Below are 18,405 nucleotides of genomic sequence, written 5' to 3'. Positions count from 1 at the left end.
CACACCCTCTTACCACTTCCATTCATAACTTCTGGGATAACCTCTTGACTCTTCCTTCCTTCCTCTTGTTCCACCATATGAAAGAACTCCCCAGTGTCAACACTGTAATTACCTCTCAGCAGTTTAAACGTCTCAATCTTATCACCTCTCATTCTGTTTACCAGAATTTTACCTGTAGTTACTTGGACATTTTCACAAAAGTTAATTACAAAGACACACATTGTATAATGGAATAAGAAAGTTGAAGTATTCTAATAAGCTCTAATTATATGTGTAAATTATATAATGAAAAACAAAGTATTTAATACAAAAAAAAAGTGTATGTTTTCATTTTGTCCTCTGGTTACAGTCAAGGATAGACAGTATTGCTGTTTTTGATAAAGGATAACAGGTCTCCCTAATGATAGTTTTTTTTTTTTACAGGCAGATATTTAAACTAGAAGTGTATGATAGAGTATTATGCTGATTCCCAAAATAATCTAACTTTTGAAGCAGAGCTTTTTTTTTTATTTATGGTTAATAGATTTTCTCCACCTCATGAAGGATGTTAAGCAGATAGTCTGCTAGTCTATTTTTACCATATTATCGTTTTCTTGACCTCCACAGAACCACAAGACTCATTGTGAGTGGTCTGTTGTATCACTTCTTAAATTCATTCGCCATCTACACTTTTACCATCCTCTGAGGCAATGCATTCATCCTCTTACTTCTCTAAGCAAAAACTTATTTTGTCCCCTTGTCCATTTTCCTTCCCCTCATTTTACCATATCAAAATTCACCCTAGTGTTAATCCATCTATCTCAAGTGTCTCAATCATATACTCCCCTTTGTCTTCTATCCACCAAACTCTGCAGTTTGCATACCTTCAATCTATCCTAATAGTCAACATTGTCCTGATATCATTTTTGTTATCTGTCTCTATACCCTTCCAATGTTACTTCGTTCCCTTCAAATTCTGGTGTCCAGATGTGATCTGATTAGAGCATTATATAATGGGACCACCACCACAATATTGCAGCAGCTCGCTGAGTTTCACAGTCTTTGCAGTATGTCCTCTGTATTTCAAATTTCTATCTACAGTCATCCCCAACAGCCCTTTGCCTTCTTCTATTTCTCACAGTAATAACTCCCAATTTGCCATCAAACTAGTATGAAGCATCCCACTGTGGATTCCAAACTTCAAAACCTTATATATAGGTACATTAAACCGATATCACCTGTCCAGATTATTCAAATCCTCTTGAAGATCCAAAAACATTAGCACTATTACTAATAACCTTCCCAAGCCTCACATTATCAATAAACAACTGAATAGTTAAATTACTATTTAATCTTTGTCAAAAGATTGAACAGTAATGGTCCCAGTAGCAAAGCTTGAGGAACTCCACTTTTAACTTCAAAATACTCCCTGATACTACTCACCATATACAATTCTCTGATATCTATCAAGAAAGCCAGTTACCAATTCAAACTACTAACCTGATATCCAAAACTGAAATGTTACAACTTAAAAGCCAACTTCTCATGGCATCCAGTCAAATACTTGTGCAAAATCCAAAAAATCACATCTTACCCTGATTACTGAAACAAGAGTGTCACTCAACAAATCCATGCTAGCCTGAATGAATAATATTGCTCTTATATGTCCAATTTTTTTACAAGCTCTCATCAGTTTTTCCAAACTTCCAACAACCACAAAAGAAATAGAAACTGGCCTATAGCCCAATACTTCCATTATGCATCAGCATTATCCTCCTTTTCACCCACCAGGAACATGTCCCACTCCAAGACTTTCATTAAATAGACAGGACAATGGCTGTCAGTTCCACAGCACATTCCCCCCCAAAATATGTGGCAAACCTCCATCTTATCCCTCTGCCTTACTGATATTCAACATACTCAGTCTCTTCATTTACTTCTAACATTTCATTTCTCCATATACTTTTAGGAATAAAACCTGCTGTACCAGAATAGAACATGCCAATAAAATATAACCAAACAGCTCAACTGTATAATCCACATTGGTTTGAGTCTCATATCCATCCAGCAAGGCAATCTGTTCACAATCATTCCTCCTTCCACCCACAACACAGTGAAAAACTTCCCAGGATTCTCCCCAGATTATAGCACTAGCCTCCTCTCACCTTACTACACCAGTCACTTTACTAGCCCAAGTCCTACACTCCCAATGCAACTGCTCTCCACTTCTTTCCTTATATATCCTCCACAATCTCATTTTCATTTGCAATTCCATTTAATTTCCGTAGTCATCCATTTGACTCCATACCGCTTTATCTTCTTTACAATCTGCTATTGCCACCAATAATTCTTTCCCTAAGTATCTCTGATGAACTACTAATCCCTCCTCCTTAAAATCCCTTCATCCACTGTACTGCTACAAGCTAGTTTTTAAGGATTGTGATAGTTGCCTGCCTTATAGTTCCACATAAATTCCTTCTTCCTCAATACTTCATGCCTATTTATTCTCCTCCTCCTCTATGTCATGACTATATGTTCACTGTTGCCAACTCAAGCAAGTATGACATCTCAATCACAGTCAGATCCTCTGATGGAACAATTAAATCTTTTGATCTATATGCTACCTATGACAGTTGGCTCCCAGCAAATCAAAAAACTCAGTTTCCTGAGTACTGCATGCTGCCCAGTTTATATTGCCATAGTTGAAGTTCCCCATAATGATCACTTGCTTTGCACACAGACTAATTTGCCTGAACATTTCTTGCTCATTGCCTTCTGTATTCCCTGGTTAATAGCGACATGCCATTAAATATCTTGTCTCATGAACATCTATTTCACACCATATATCTTGAAGCCATTAGTATTATTTCAACTGTGATTTTCCGATCCCCTTCCCAAGAAGGAACAGTTCATCTCTTATCATGAATAATACTACCACCATGGTTATCTTCCCTATCCTGCCAAATGCTATACCCTTCGATTTCTATCTCTGTTTTGAACATCTTTCTCAGTTAACCAAGTTTCACTGACCAACAATCTTTGGAGAGACGGAGTCAGTCAATGCCACAAATTCATTCCCTTTATTCTGATGCTTCCAGCATATGCAAAAAAATCAACACATAGCCAGCACTTATTTAGTTACTTACTCCAACTGGCTCTAACTTATAAATACATAATTTTACTGTTCTTTTCATTTAGCTGCAAATATGTGTATATGTTGTACTGATAATGGGTGAATTTCACTTCCCTTATCTACTCTTTTAAAGATGAATTCCATCCATAATTATCAGCACCAAGAGTGTATGAGGGTGGTCTAAAAAGTTGGTACATCTGTCATAAGCATCCATGTGAAATTGCAAGTCATTCTATCAAGTAGTTTGTTTTATACAGCTGTCTGAAGCGAAAGTGTTGTCTGAATCTCTTGAAGTGAATAAAATTGAATATCATGCAGTTATAAAATTCTTTGTAAAAGAAGGTTTAACAGCAAAAGAAATTCATTCGAAATTCATAAAAGTTTATGGACACTCTTCTCCTTTGTTTTTGACAATTAATAAATGGGCTGTGGAGTTTAAATGTGGCCATACCAGCCTTGAAAACGTGAAGCATCCAAAAAGTGTAACCAGAAATCACCGATCAAGTGCACGATATGGTATTGGATAACCAGCAAGTCAAATTGTATGACTTCTGTCTCTTCCCAAAACTAAAACTCTTCCTCGATGGTCAGTGTGTTCCTTCAAATCAAGAGGTGATTGCAGCTGTAGAGGGGTAATTTGAAGATCTTACTGAGAACCACTACAGGGATGGGATAATGGCGCATCGCTGGAATAAATGTATTAGTCTTAAGAGAGATTATGTTGAAAAATAAAAAATAATAAATTCGTTTTTTCATTGTTAGGCCAAGAACATTTCAGACCACCCTCATATAGGATTAGACAGTCTGGTAGATGTACAGATGTGAAGAGAAGAACAACATTATATTTATGAATCAAGACAGAAAAAAGTGAAGTAATAGATCAATAGCTTGACATGCAGTAAGATGGAAAATATCATTACCTAAAATAAAAAAAATTCAACAGTGAACAAAAGTCTATTATCAGCTTATGCTCACAGAATACTCCAAATTTAAATAAATTTTGGCTGTAGAAAAACTGCCAAAAGTTTGAGAAATTGTTGTCCTCTGACCAATAGAACAACAAAACTAGCCATCTCTGAGGAACTCAGAAGCAGTCGAATATCAGAATGCTTGCTTGAACTTTTCTATTCTTATTCAATTATACATTATGAGCCTTTGCAGTTAACCTTGAAAATGCTTCAGTAACTACAGGTAAAATATCAGTGATATGAAGCATTTGCTTTCTTACTGGCTATGCTGTGATAAGCCATTAAAGTTTCGTAGCATGTTATTATGCATTACCAATACATAAGTGTAAATTACATAAAATAATTCTTAAGATATTTGAGATTGTGATATCTTTTAAAATGTTTCTCCTACTTTCCCTTTCCTAAGCGATCCCTATCCCTAATGTGAGAATTCCCTCTCCCAAATGATTTATATGGACAATTTCTGTTTCTCTTGGTATTACACAGACACTGCTGATTGTCTCCATTGAAAAAATGCTTTCCAACAAATAGAACTAAACTAAACTAAACTAAAAAAAAAAGAAACTATATACCACAGCTATGGTGATAATATATGGCTGAAGTGAGGTATTCACCTTTACCCATTAGTTGTTTTATGACATTTACCAACATGAAGATGTATCTAAAGTTAATTTTATACCCACCTAATATTATTATTACTATTATTAAAAAAATCCATGCAATCTACTGACTGGTTTTGAGAAATACAATAAAGTTATATGACTTTTTTTACCTGTTATGTTATTATTACTATTATTAAAGAATTTAACTTTCCATTACTCTATTCTGGAAGAATATTCCATTTTTCCATGATCATACTAATATTAGAAAACCACGTATACCCTCTCCTACCATATGTGTTATTTTTCCCTACAATCATATGTCCTTAATGTAAAATGTAAATCAGTTACATTTAACTCCATTCTGGCAGAATATTCCATTTTTGCAATATTATATTGATTATAAAATCATTGTACACCATCCTCTCTCCTCCCATTAATAATTCTTTGCAAAATTTCTATGTATGTCATTGTTCTGCTATCATAAGCACTACAAAATGTAACCCTGACCTTGTATATTATGATGAAATATTCTTTTATCCCATATTGCAATATCCTACACAGTATTTTCTAGTTCAGATATGAGTTCACTGATATCAGATGATGAAAGTTTTTTCGTTTTTTTTTAACTTGGATATATTATATATTAAAGATGCCAAGAAATTATATTCTTGATTTTTAATCCTTTATCCAAGTAAGCAAACCAATGTTTTGTCCGTGAAGTATCTCCACAACTGAACTACTTGTATATAGAGGCTAATGACTTCACATCAATTGCCTTAGTATGTATCATCCCAAATTGCAAAGCACACACCCTTTCGAATGTGTATGATGCTATGAATAATGGGAAGGGCCCATTATTATTATTATTCAGAGTGGTGACAAGGGGGCCATACTTTCCAGGTATGGCCCCCTTGTCACCACTCCTTCCCACTGCTCCACCAAGTGAAAGAACTCCCCAGTGTCCACCCTGTAACTACCTTTCAACAGTTTAAAAGTCTCGATCATATCACCTCTCCTTCTTCTATCCACCAAACTCTGCAGTCCACATTCCCTCAAGCTTGTCAGTCCTGAAACCATCTTTGTTATCTGCCTTTGCACCCTCTCCACTGTTAATTTATCCCCTTCAAATCCTGGGGACCAGTAGATGGCATTGGTGTAGATGATGCAGTTAGCTGTAGTTGGTGGATTGAGTGGTCGAGATAGAGAGTTGTAGAGTAGGTACCTTCCCTTGATGAGTCTTTGGACTCCTTGGAGGTGTCTTATAATAATATACAGTACATGTAATTTTTTTAGAGAAAAAAAAAGCAGGCCAAGGATGGGAACATAATAAACCAAAAACTTATATGTAATTACCAGGCAGGCAACTATAATAGTTTTAGAAACCAGATTAAACAGTACCATGAATGGAGGAGGAATTTTAAGGTAGGGAGATCAGCAGTGCATGGATACTAGTTTTTATTTATTACTGTTATTATTCACAGAGACCACTGGAGAGACAGGAACTCATCAAGGGAGGTCGCATATCACCAACCCCAGATGTCACACTTTTTTTTTAAATTCATTCACACTAGCTGCACTCAACCTCCTTAGGCAAGCTATTTCAATCATGCACCATGCTACGAGAAAAATCTAGCTCTAACCCACTTTTTCACTGCATTCATTCTCTACTCAATGGATGCCCCTCCTCATCTTCTCCCCACCCTCCATAAAAAAAAATTTCAACTAATAGTAACCTATATGACCTGGTAATATAATATGATATGAGCCTATATAATATGAGCAAATTGCTAAAACATGATCTTCCTTGAGTAAACCCATGCTGTTCCTTGCAGAGTATACATGTTTGTCTACCCATTTTTGTAAGCAAGTTCTTAGCAACTTCTCTAAAACCTTCACTATCATACCAGATATATTGATAGGTTGGTAGTTATACACATAATTTTTTCACCACCCTTGTACAATGGAACTATCATACATTCCTTTGATTCCTGTGGTATCATTCTTGAGCTGAGACTCAAATTATACAAACATATGAAAGGTTTAGCCAATTTGGCTGAATATTCCTTTAGCAAACAGGCTGATATTCCATCTGTACCTATAGACAAATTCTTATCCAGTTATGGATAAGAATTTGTCTATAGGGACAGCTCTTCAACATCATTTTCATGAACCTCTAACTCTTTATCCAATAAAGCAGTAGCACTGTGTACCATGGTTACACCTGGTTGATATATCTTAGGAAAGTGAGCACTCATTAACTGAACAATCTCATTAACTTCCAACACTCTAGTACCACCTGCATTTAATAAATTCTAGTGGTAAGACTTATACGTTGGTTAGACATAACTGGTAATTAATTTACGGAATTAACAACGCATATAAAGTAAATTAATTAAAGATAACTTTAATGAATCACTTCTATATTTCGACAATGTCACATTGTCATCTTCAGGAACATAAAGATATGGTATGTGCACTACAGGAACTAACAAAGCAAATGAGGAAGAAATTAAGACACTAATTTTGTTCCTAAAGTCCTAATGGTGCCCTCTTGCGGGCTAATTTGGTAGTCTTGGCCGTTGGGCTGAAGTTCTCATAATGAAAGTCTCCCAAATTTGGGGCAGTTTCATGCACCCAAATTTGTTGAGGTTAGGAACGTTTTTTAGAGCTGCTGAAGATTCTTTGAATAATCTTTCGTATTTAAACTTGCTGCGATGGATTATTTTTGTCTTCTTCCAACGAATTTTATGGTGGGTGTCTAAGGCATGGTCTGCCAGCCCCGAGCGGCTGTACTGGTGAAATCGGATGTAGTCTTGGTGTTCTGAAATCCTGATATTTGTTGTTCTGCCTGTTTGGCCAAAGTAGGACAATTTGCAGCTGCAAGGGACCTGGTATACACCAGGTAGGTCTAGGGGAAGTGGTTGGTCTTTGGTAGAGCGGATAAGGGATGCCAACTTTTTATATGGTCTGTAACAGGAAGTAAGGTCATATTTCTTGAGGATATTAGTTATTTTTTCAGAGGTGCCCTGGATGTAGGGGATAGTGATAGACTTGGTGTAGTCTTTATTGTTGAGGGGGGGAGGGGGGTTGTGGTTTTCAGGTTTTAGTATTTTTTGGATTTTTTTGGGGTTATAGCCATTGGCTAAGAAAGTGTTGAGGATGTGGTTTAGTTCCATAGTCAGGGCCTTGTCATCTGAGCAGATTAATTTTGCCCTGTTATATAGTGTTTTTATCACCCCATATTGTTGTGAGGGGGGGGGGGGGATTGCTGGTGAATGTATCTGCCAGTGTGGGTGGGTTTTCTGTAAACAGAGAAAACCAAAGATCCATCAAGCTGGCGGGTGATTAAAGTGTCTAGGAAGGGGAGGGTGTTGTTTTCCTCTTTTTCTAAGGTGAACTGGACTCTGGGATGTTGGTGGGGCGGAGTTTAAGGCTTTTTCTTCAAATGTCTCCATAAAGAAATTGGCCAAGGGTGGGGAAAGTGGTGAACCCATGGCTGTCCCCTCTATCTGTTTGTAGAACTTTCCTTGCCAAACGAAATAGCCTGAGTTCATTGTGAACTGAAATAGGGCTGAGATATCGGGAGGAAACTTGGTTTGGATGAGCTCAAGGGTTTCTTTGAGTGGGACATTAGTGAATAGGGAGGAGACGTCAAAACTGACCATTATGTCAGTGTGTTGGAGTGTGAGGTTTTCTATACTGGCTTTAAAGTGGGCCGAGTTTTTTATGCATGATGGTGTGTTGCCAGTGTAGTGTGTGAGCGTTTTGGCTAAATGTTTGGCTAATTTATATGTGGGGGAATCAATGCCATCCACTATGGGACGTAATGGCACATTTTGTTTATGTATTTTTGGGAGTCCATATAATCGGGGGGGTCTAGAGTTATAAGGTTTAAGCTTGTTGGTGACTTCCACAGGCCAAGAAGTGACTTTCTTAAGGAGTCTGTGGATAGTTCTAATCTGAGAGCTGGTCGGATTATATTCAATGGGGAGGTAAGTAGTACGGTCTCGTATTAAAGAATTTAGCTTACCTTTGTAGTCTTTTTGATTGAGTACCACAGTGGCGCTTCCCTTATCAGCTTTGGTGATTACTATTTTTTTGTTGTTTTTTAATTCTTGTAGGGCTGTATATTCGTTTTTGGATAAGTTGGATTTTGGAGGTTTGGCTTTAGTGAGAACACCGACTACATCCAGTCTCACGTTGTTGGCGATATGGATAGGCAGGTTGCGAATTCCACGCTCTATTTGAATCATGATTTCTTCAGCAGGAATCCTTTTTGGAGCTAGGGCGAAATTGTGACCACGTGAAAGTGCGGTGAGTGCTTCAGGCTTTAAAACTGCCGACGAGAGGTTGACTACTGTGTTAAGTGGTGGCTGGGGTACAGAAGTAGAAGTCTTGGTCAGGTTTTCGTATTTTTTTACGTGCCGACTACGTATTTTTTCGAATTCCTTTCTTGCCGATGTGCATGATATGTCATGGAGTATCGACCATAGATCAAGGCCGAGTGTGTTAGAAAGCTCTTCCTCTAGCGCCCGTACGTTTTTGTTTTTGCATTTAATAAAGTTATTCTTTCACATTCATACTTTCTTTTGCTTGCGGCATAATGATAAAATTCTTTTGGATTGCCTTTAGCTTGCATGGCCAATTTCTTTTCATACTCCTATTTAGCTTTCCTCACAATACTCGTTACTTTTCTGGCCTGAGCTTTATATATTTCATAACTCCTCTCCCTCTTATTCTCACAATATTCTTTCCACATCATCTTCTACTTGTGGATCTCTTGCTTAATAAGGTTGCACATCCATTTCATTTCCAACCTATTTATTCTTCAAACACTAGGAATACATTCAGATACTGCTTCATTTAAGCACTTTTTTAAAGATTTCCATGCATTGCTGGCATTTTTCCCATTCAGTAACTAATACCATGGGACCAAAGATAGTATTCTCCTAAGTTGATCATAATTTCCAGCTTTGTAGTTCATCATGTAACTTGTTTTAATCTCAGCATCAGTACAATTAGATACTTCCCAAGAAAGTACAGCATGATTACTGTCACCAATTGGTGATAAAATAGTATTCTTGACAAAGACCCCTTCTGATACTCTGAGAAAATCCAACACTATTTGACCTCAAGTTCCTTCTTTCACATGCTGCTTGAGAAAGTTGTCTCACAACAATTCAATAAATACCTCTTCTTTCTTATCATGAGATTTCTCTTCTACCCAATCAATGTTTGAAAAATTAAAATCACCCATAATGATCATTTGTTTGGTACTCATAAGGCTAAATTGGCGATGCATTTCTTCATTCCCCTGTAACTGTGCTGCCAGGTCTGTAGCAACACCCCACCATATATTTCATTCTGTTAACCTCCGCTTCACACGAGATAGACTCAAACTCACCGCGACATGAGACATTGCTACCATCATTGTTTTCTTGTGTTTCTATCCTAACTGAACTTAAGTCATCTGATATCATTAGTAGCACTCCCCTGTCTCTTCTGTCATTTCTAAAAATACTACAGGTATCCCTTGATTTACACGATTAATTAATCTCTCAGTGTTACCGCATGTATCAAAATCGTGTTAATCAAATATAATAATCAGTGGTTAAAATTACAATTTGTCCATGATCGATTATTGCATTAATAATTTGTTTTATACGGTACTCTTTTAGGAAAGATAAAAAATGAATTCAAAATAAATGTTTAATAAATACTTGTACCTACATTAGTTACTGCATTTTTTTATCAAAAAAAAAGTTAGTCATTTAAGCAGTTTTAGTTTTTTCCTATCAGCATAAATCCTAAGATAACAAGCAAAATGATTCTCTAGACCTTTCCAAACAAGCATTCTTCGATTAACATCTGGATCAGTATCCATTACTTGCTTCTTAAGTGATTCTAAAATGCGAAATATTCCATCCAGTTCTTTGATGTTATCTCCTTTGGAATCTCATCTTCACATTCCATTTTTTTGTTGTCTTCATATGCGGGTTGTTGTTCAATTTCAAGAAGATCGTTGTCACTGAAATCTTTTGAATTTTAATCCAATAATTCTTTAACATTTTCTGCATCGTCCACGCGGTTAGACTAGTGGCTTTGCACTTCACAACCATATGTCTGGGGAAGGAGTGTGCCTATTCGGGAATCGAACCTAGGACACGAATGGGGAATCGAATGGAGAAGGAGTGTCCTAGGTTCGACAGCGTGAGGAGCTTAAGGATCTTCCTCAGCCATAGCCAAGTTTGCCGATCTTGGGCGTGAACAGCAGGGTTTTTTCCACCAGTTTATCTGGGGTTTTTCATCCCACAAAGCAGGCAAACCGGCCCTGTGAACACGCGCTTTGACAGACATGGGATACCACTGGGAATAAGGAGCAACCAACCTATTCCACGTGATTATCGGTTATGGAAGCTTACGCGGTAAAATGTGTAGGCCTAAGCAAAAGTGTAACATACGATGCTGATGACTTCTGCATCAACACCAAGGTCTTCACCAATTGAAACGATTTCTTCAACCATGTTCACAGGATTTTGAAAAACACCTAAGTCATTAACGCATTCTGGCAAAAGGTTTTCCAAACAGCTCTTATACAGCTAGAAGCACATGCTCCCATGAGTCATGAATGTTTTCAATTGAGTGTTTAATTTAAAATTTTTCTAAAATTCATGGAGCCTAATCGCATTTTCTCCAGTTGTTGTTTCTACTGCCTTTCAGAATGTGTATTTAAGAAAACAGATTTTGAAAGTTGCAATGATGCCCATGTCCATGGGTTGTAGCAATGATGTCATATTTGGTGGAAAAAAATAAAACTTTCACATTCTCACACAGATCATTAAGAGAGTTTCGGTGACCAAGTGCATTATCATCATCATCATGCTCATGATTTTCTTTCTCTCGGCCAGGAAACACTCCTCGAGGCTTGCATGTTTTTGCATAGTAAATTTAAAGACGCGTTAATTAAAACTCTTGCTGCGTATAACAAGGGATTGTCGCAATTAATTTCGCTGCGTTAATCAAATCCCACGTTAAGCAAGAAATACCTGTATACTCATTACACTCGATCCCACTTACCATATCTGATTCTGATAACCAGGTTTCACTAATGCCGACAATCTTAAGCCACATCGTATTTAATAAAGCAATGAACTCAACCCCTTTGTTTCTGATGCTCCTGGCATTTGTGTATAGACATAATGAATTACCTCTAGCCTATTCTTATAATTAGATATGCAATTTATTTGGTTTGTTCTGGAATTTTCTCTTTTTCCTTCCCCCAGACATACTTAAAAGGTCCGAACCAAAGCATATTTTTCCACCCCTTTGCCACTTACATAATCATGTTTGAAGACATTCATATCTTTACTATATTTGCATACCATAGCTAAACTTTCACACACGTTTTTCCCATTCCTCCCTTGATGATCTAATTTCCCTGACTCTCTGCATTAAGTCTCATACCAAGAATTAATTTCTCCAGGCTTTTGATGCCAAATGAATTGAAGTGCACACCATCCTTCTTATACAAGTTTTTTCTGCCATCAAACACACCCCATACATCTAAAAACTCACATCCATATCTTCTACACAGCCTGCACATGAAATCATTTGCTATCATTGCCCTCCATCTTAACTTGGTACTGTCATATCTGGGTAGTAATTTTTACTCTCTCACATTTCTTTCTCGCTTCTTCCAACAGACCTTTCATATATTCTCTCATACTATATTCGTCACTACTTAAATTATTAGTACCTACCATCTCTTTTACTTTTCTTTTTTGGTTTTCAATTATGTTTGTCATATTTTAAATTTTTGCTCCCAGAAAACTAGAAGTGGTGACTCCCTCAGCAAGTGCAAATTTTAAAATCGAGTCACCATCCCATATCACCTCTTTTTTCTTACATTTTAACTGACTTACCTTGTTGTTATTATTATTATTATTATTATTTTGATTACCAAGTTCAGTACTTATCTACCTGTTCTTGTTCTGATCCTTTTTCTTGTTAAGTTTAGTCAAATGTTTTTCCACCTTTTCCAATTCCCTGGTCGATTTTCTAATAATTTCTTTTAATCGAGATATTTCTAGTGTCAACTTATCCCCAGATAAATTATCATCATCACTGCAGCAGTACTTTTTTTCATCAAGACATGCTCTCCTCAACTTGAGCTTTAGATACTGCATTGTTACAAGTTTTCGGTATTATTTTTAATAGTAAAAACTAATAATATTTCTGCAATTATGTTATAAAAATACTGTAGTTTAATAATTACACTAAAAAAAACTACAATATACTAAAAAATAGACAATTAAATCTAAGAAAACACTTAATAAATCAGCAATAATCACAAATCTTTCGGAAGCATTGATGTGATCGACAAATGGATGGATGCCTTTGGTTAAAGCATGCTAGTTGGAATACCAAAGCAAACACATGCACACACACACACAAAAAAAAAAAAAAACTTTGATCAGAGCTGTACTTACTTTTCCCAAAGCAGATGTGGCCTGAGGCACTAGAGTGAACCAGGGTTCCATCTCATTGTTTGGGGGGGCTTAAATTGCCACTAATATATTGCCAGGAGTAGAGTCCACAAGATGGCCTGTGACTAGTGGTGTGCCACAAGGATCTGTTCTTGGACCACTGCTGTTTAATTTGTTCATAAATGATATAGGAAAGGATCTGAGAGGACCAGTTCATTTGTTTGCGGATGATGCGAAGTTGGGTAGGGCAATAGTGAATGCAGATGACGTCAAAATTTTACAGGATGATTTGGATAGATTGGAGGTCTGGGCTAAGGAGAATGGATGTCAGTTTAATGTGGCAAAATGTAAGGTTATGCATTTTGGGGTGAAAAGATTGGCGGCAGTTTACTGCATTGGTGGAACAGTGCTCCAGGAAATTGATGAGGCACGAGATTTAGGAGTGTTGGTAGATAAGGAATTGAAATTTAGGGGACACATTGCAAAAGTGGCCAAATCAGCTCATCAAATCACTTGGTTGCTGAAGAATACGTTGACAAGCAGGTTATTGTTCCTCTGTATCGAGCCTTGATAAGACCACATCTCGACTACTGTGCTCAGATTTGGTCACCTAGGTTTCTTCTTGATGGGGAGGAGGTGGAGAGGATCCAGAGGCGAGTGACCAAGATGATAGCAGGTCTGTGGAATGAACCTTATGAGAACAGGTTGAGGATTTGTGGGTTGCAAAAATTGGTTGATAGGCGGAGGAGGGGAGATATGATTGAGATATTCAAATTACTGAAGGGTTTCTATAAAATTAATTCAGAAGATATATTTGAGAACAGGGCTGGTTGTGGGAGGACTAGGGGACATCCATGGAAACTGGGCAAAAGTGTGGTTAGTAAAGCTGTTAGAGCTGGGTTCTTTACTTTTAGAGTAGTGAATGAGTGGAATGCGCTCCCTGAGTCTGTGGTGGATGCTGTGACAGTGAATGAGTTTAAGGCGAGGTATGATAGATACTGTATGAATGTCAAATAGTTGTGATGAATATGATTTGGGGCCTCCCTCGATGAGTCTAATGACTCCCTGGAGTTACCCGTAATAATAGTAATAATAGTAATATTTTAGGGTGCCCCCCCCCCCCGGCTAGAGCCTCGTGCATGAGTACAGCCTTGACTTTGATATAATATGTCATTTCTACTGCAATGTCCAAAATATCCAAGGTAAGTTAGCAATTACCATAAATGTGGAGCGAAAAAACAAACTTAACTCCTCTGCCTTAATATTACCACTGTTTCAAATATCAGCTCCAGGTAGTGCTTCGAAAAAAAAATAATATACATTTGATATTATGGATGGCGACTATAATTAGTATTTGAAACAACCCAAATAAGAAATTAATTATTTTTAATTTGATTATGGAATTAGAGTTAAAATTCTTCATTAAAATATAAAATTATCAAACATGACAAACTTATATTTATATTTAATAATATAATATAATATAATATAATAGTTGCCATCCTAACAGATTTATAGGAAATATCTGTTGGCAGAAGTAAAGTGATCAATAATTCTGATTAAATGAACTTACCGATATACACTACTTTGTCGCAACCTGGGCCAACAGTCATTTGATTTGTTTGTTTGTTTATAGGCAGAACAATTCATACCAAAATATATGCTGCATTTGAGGGGAAATAAACACTATCGTGGTCTAACAGTTGCTTACAATAGGTAAGCAATTTGCTAGAGAAATTAAATATGTAAAACAGAATGCATGAAAAAAAAAAACTTAACACAATTAAAAACAACATAACAAAAATGAGCAACAATTCGTCTCATTGCATAATATTCTCCACTATATATCGTAGATGTTATATGTATATTCAAATAAAAATAATTAAATAATTTTATTTGATTGAGTTCACTTGTTCAGAAATATTTATTGTGTTGCATTTAGGAGGAGAGTTTTGAATTGAGTTTTGGGCGTTTGTTATGTGTCTTCAAGATTATGTAATTTTGAATCAGTGCTCTTACCAAAACAGTTCGGAGTCCTGCAGAAGTGCCGGTAAAGCTACAACTGCATGGTAAGCTTTTTTTTTTGATATGGAACAGCAGCCAAATGAGACGTTTGAAGAAGTATATCGGGAATTTATCAGACTGGGCGAACTACTCCACAAAAATTGGCCAGGAAAGGTGAAACTTTATGATACGTTTCCCGCTGCAAGTGTCACAGACGTCAATGCTGAGATTATGGAAGATCAGTCAGAATCGGCTAACACACTGCTACAGATTTTCACTTCAGCATATGTAAAAAGCGGAGAACAACAGATGAACCACTCAAAGACTTCACAATGGAATAAGATGGTCAAATTTTGAACTCCACTGCTTCTCCCAAAGAAAAGGTGCCTCCAATTATATTAAGAGAGAAGCAAAGATGGGCAGATTTAAGATCAACAATGTCCAACCTACACATTGGCTATGTAAAAACCAAAAATGTGGATGAAGGAATAAAGATATATACTACAACGGTGATAGACTACAGGCAACTATCAAAAGAAATGGACAATAGAGGCATAGAATATCATACCTTTTCGCTCAGCTTGGAGAAAAATTTAAAAGTGGTCCTCCGTGGCATCTGATCTTAATTTACAGGATCTATCTCCAGTTAAGGTCAGCAGAATGTACAGATCCAACAAGTCTCCCATGCCATTAGTCCTCGTAGAGATCCATAACATATATAAAAATATCTACAACTTGAAAACAATCTGCGGGCTCATTGTCGAACCAGAGCCACTCCGAAAAAGGGCATCTTCTGGGCAGTGTCAAAAGTTTGACCATGCCCAGAAATTATGTAAAGCAGCCACTCAACCAATATCTGCACAAAGCCAAAAACAAATGTGCCAACTGCGGTGACCCCATCCTGCCAACTACAAGGGATGCATTCGGTATCCCAAAAAATAGACAGATAGAATCAGCCAAACAGCCCTCTTCCTCTAGTACAAGAACACCAGAGGCCCCTGCACTACAGCCAGAGACCTTCAAGATAGAGTGAACCAAAAACAAACAAGGAGTTATGCTCACATGGCCCTTACAAACAAATCAGCACCTACAAACCTAACAGCTGTTATTACAGCCTCTCTAGCCAACATGCTACAAGACTTCAGCTTGTCAAACCCTTCAGCAACCTCCATTAAAGATTTCTCCATGAAACAGGCCATCCTCACAGTGCTAATTGATGAGTAGAAACAAACTTCTTATTCCAGCCTCTTTGCAGATCATTGCATGGAATGTAAATGGCCTAAGAAACAAATTTCTGGAGCCTCAAGGCTTCACTAACAGATATCAACCAGATGTTATATTAATCAGTGAATCACATCTAAGACCCTCATATAACCCTAAAATAAGGGGTTACTGCCTATACAGAAATGACAGATTGGTCTACAGAAGTGGAGGCACTGCCATCTTCATTAAAAACTACATCAAGCACAATTCTGTGAACCCTCCAACCACTAATCTTGAGATCATGGGCATGGAGGTGTTCACCAGCTCGTAGATAGACTAAAAATTTACTCTGCTTACAACGCAAACCTAAAAACTCTACTACACTCTGACCTAAATGCCATCTTATGCATCAGAGAACCCACCATTATAGCCAGGGATCTGAACTCCAAGCACTTTGCATGAAATTGCAGATCCACCAACAAGAACGGTTGCATCCTTTCCAACTTCATAGGATCACACAATGCTGTTGTGGCAGGACCCACCAAACCAACCCATCATAGTACGTTTGGAACTGTGGACATCCTGGATATAACTATCCTGTGGGATATTAATCTTAAATACAGCCTAAGATCATTAAATGAGTTGTCGTCTGATCACAACCCAATACTACTTCAGATGGGAAGACAAGAATACCTGTCTCCTCCCCCTCACTCCTATATATCATGGGAAAGATTGTCGGAAGTGCTCAGGAACAGTATTGGCCCTGTTCCTCACATACGTACAAAAGAAGACATAGAATCTGCAGTTACAAGCCTCTCCCAACTAATTAACACCGCCATAACGGTAACCACCTTCTACAAATCTGTTCACAACCCTGGTCGTTTGCCTGAAGACATTATGAACTTGATCAGGGAAAAAAACAGAGCCAGGAAAAGATTTCGTAACACTCATGCACCACAAGATAAAACAAATCTGAACAGACTTACTGGGGGCTGTGAGAGATGCACTCAAGGCTCACAGAGACATCTATGGGAAGAAAAGTTAGCCTCTATCTCACCTACTGATCACTCTGTCTGGAAATTACTAGGAAATATCAAAAACAAAGGCAAATCTCTTCCCCCAATACTCTCTGACCAGAGTCTTGTACACACTGATGCGGACAAGGCGGAGGCCATGGCAAGAAATTTGGAAGAGCAGTGCAAACCTGCATAAGGAAATCTAGACTTCAATCACATATATAGAATTCACAGACAGGTCAGACACTCACTCAAACTTCCTGATACCAGTACTGACCACATTGCACCCACATCACCTGGTGAAATATATAATATTATTAAAAATTTAAAGAACAAAAAAGCTCCTGGACCAGATGGCATTTCAAACAGGGAGATCAAGCTGTTGCCTCGAAAAGCTATAGTGCACCTGACCATTATAATAAATGCAATCTTAAGATTTCACTATTTTCCTTCCACCTCGAAACTGGCTGATGTAATCCCTATACATAAGCCAGGCAAGGACCCACACCTACCACAAAATTATCCTCCAATCAGTCTTATCTCCAACCTGGGTAAGGTTGCAGAGAAGGTCATCCTCTCACGACTCCAAACCTCAGTAAACGACTTAAACATCCTACCTAAAGTATACAGTTGGGTTTTCGGCAACACCATAGTACTACCCAGCAAATCCACAGAATTGTGGAATACATCACCACCAGTTATAACTGCTGCTGCCAGTGCACAGGAGCTGTTTTTGTAGACCTATCCAAAGCATTTGACAAAATTTGGCATTTCAGACTCCTACACAAACTTATCTCAACCGGTATCTCACGAAAAATGGTTCATCTAATCCGTTCATATTTTCAAAATAGATCAATACAAGTCAAAATGAATGGTTCTACCTCATCCCAGTGCCATATTTTCGCTGGAGTGCTGCAGGGATCCTACTAGCCCCATTGCTGTTTTCTATATACATATCGGACATCCTGCACAATCCAATGTCTTCCATCATGGCCCTGTATGCGGACGATACAG

Source organism: Typopeltis vanoorti, chromosome 19 (assembly GCF_054136105.1).
Source record: "Typopeltis vanoorti isolate ZY-2024b chromosome 19, IOZ_Tvanoo_1.0, whole genome shotgun sequence".
NCBI classification, from domain to species: domain Eukaryota; kingdom Metazoa; phylum Arthropoda; class Arachnida; order Uropygi; family Thelyphonidae; genus Typopeltis; species Typopeltis vanoorti.
The sequence above is the reverse complement of the archived record's forward strand: the minus strand, read 5'-3'. Positions refer to the sequence as shown.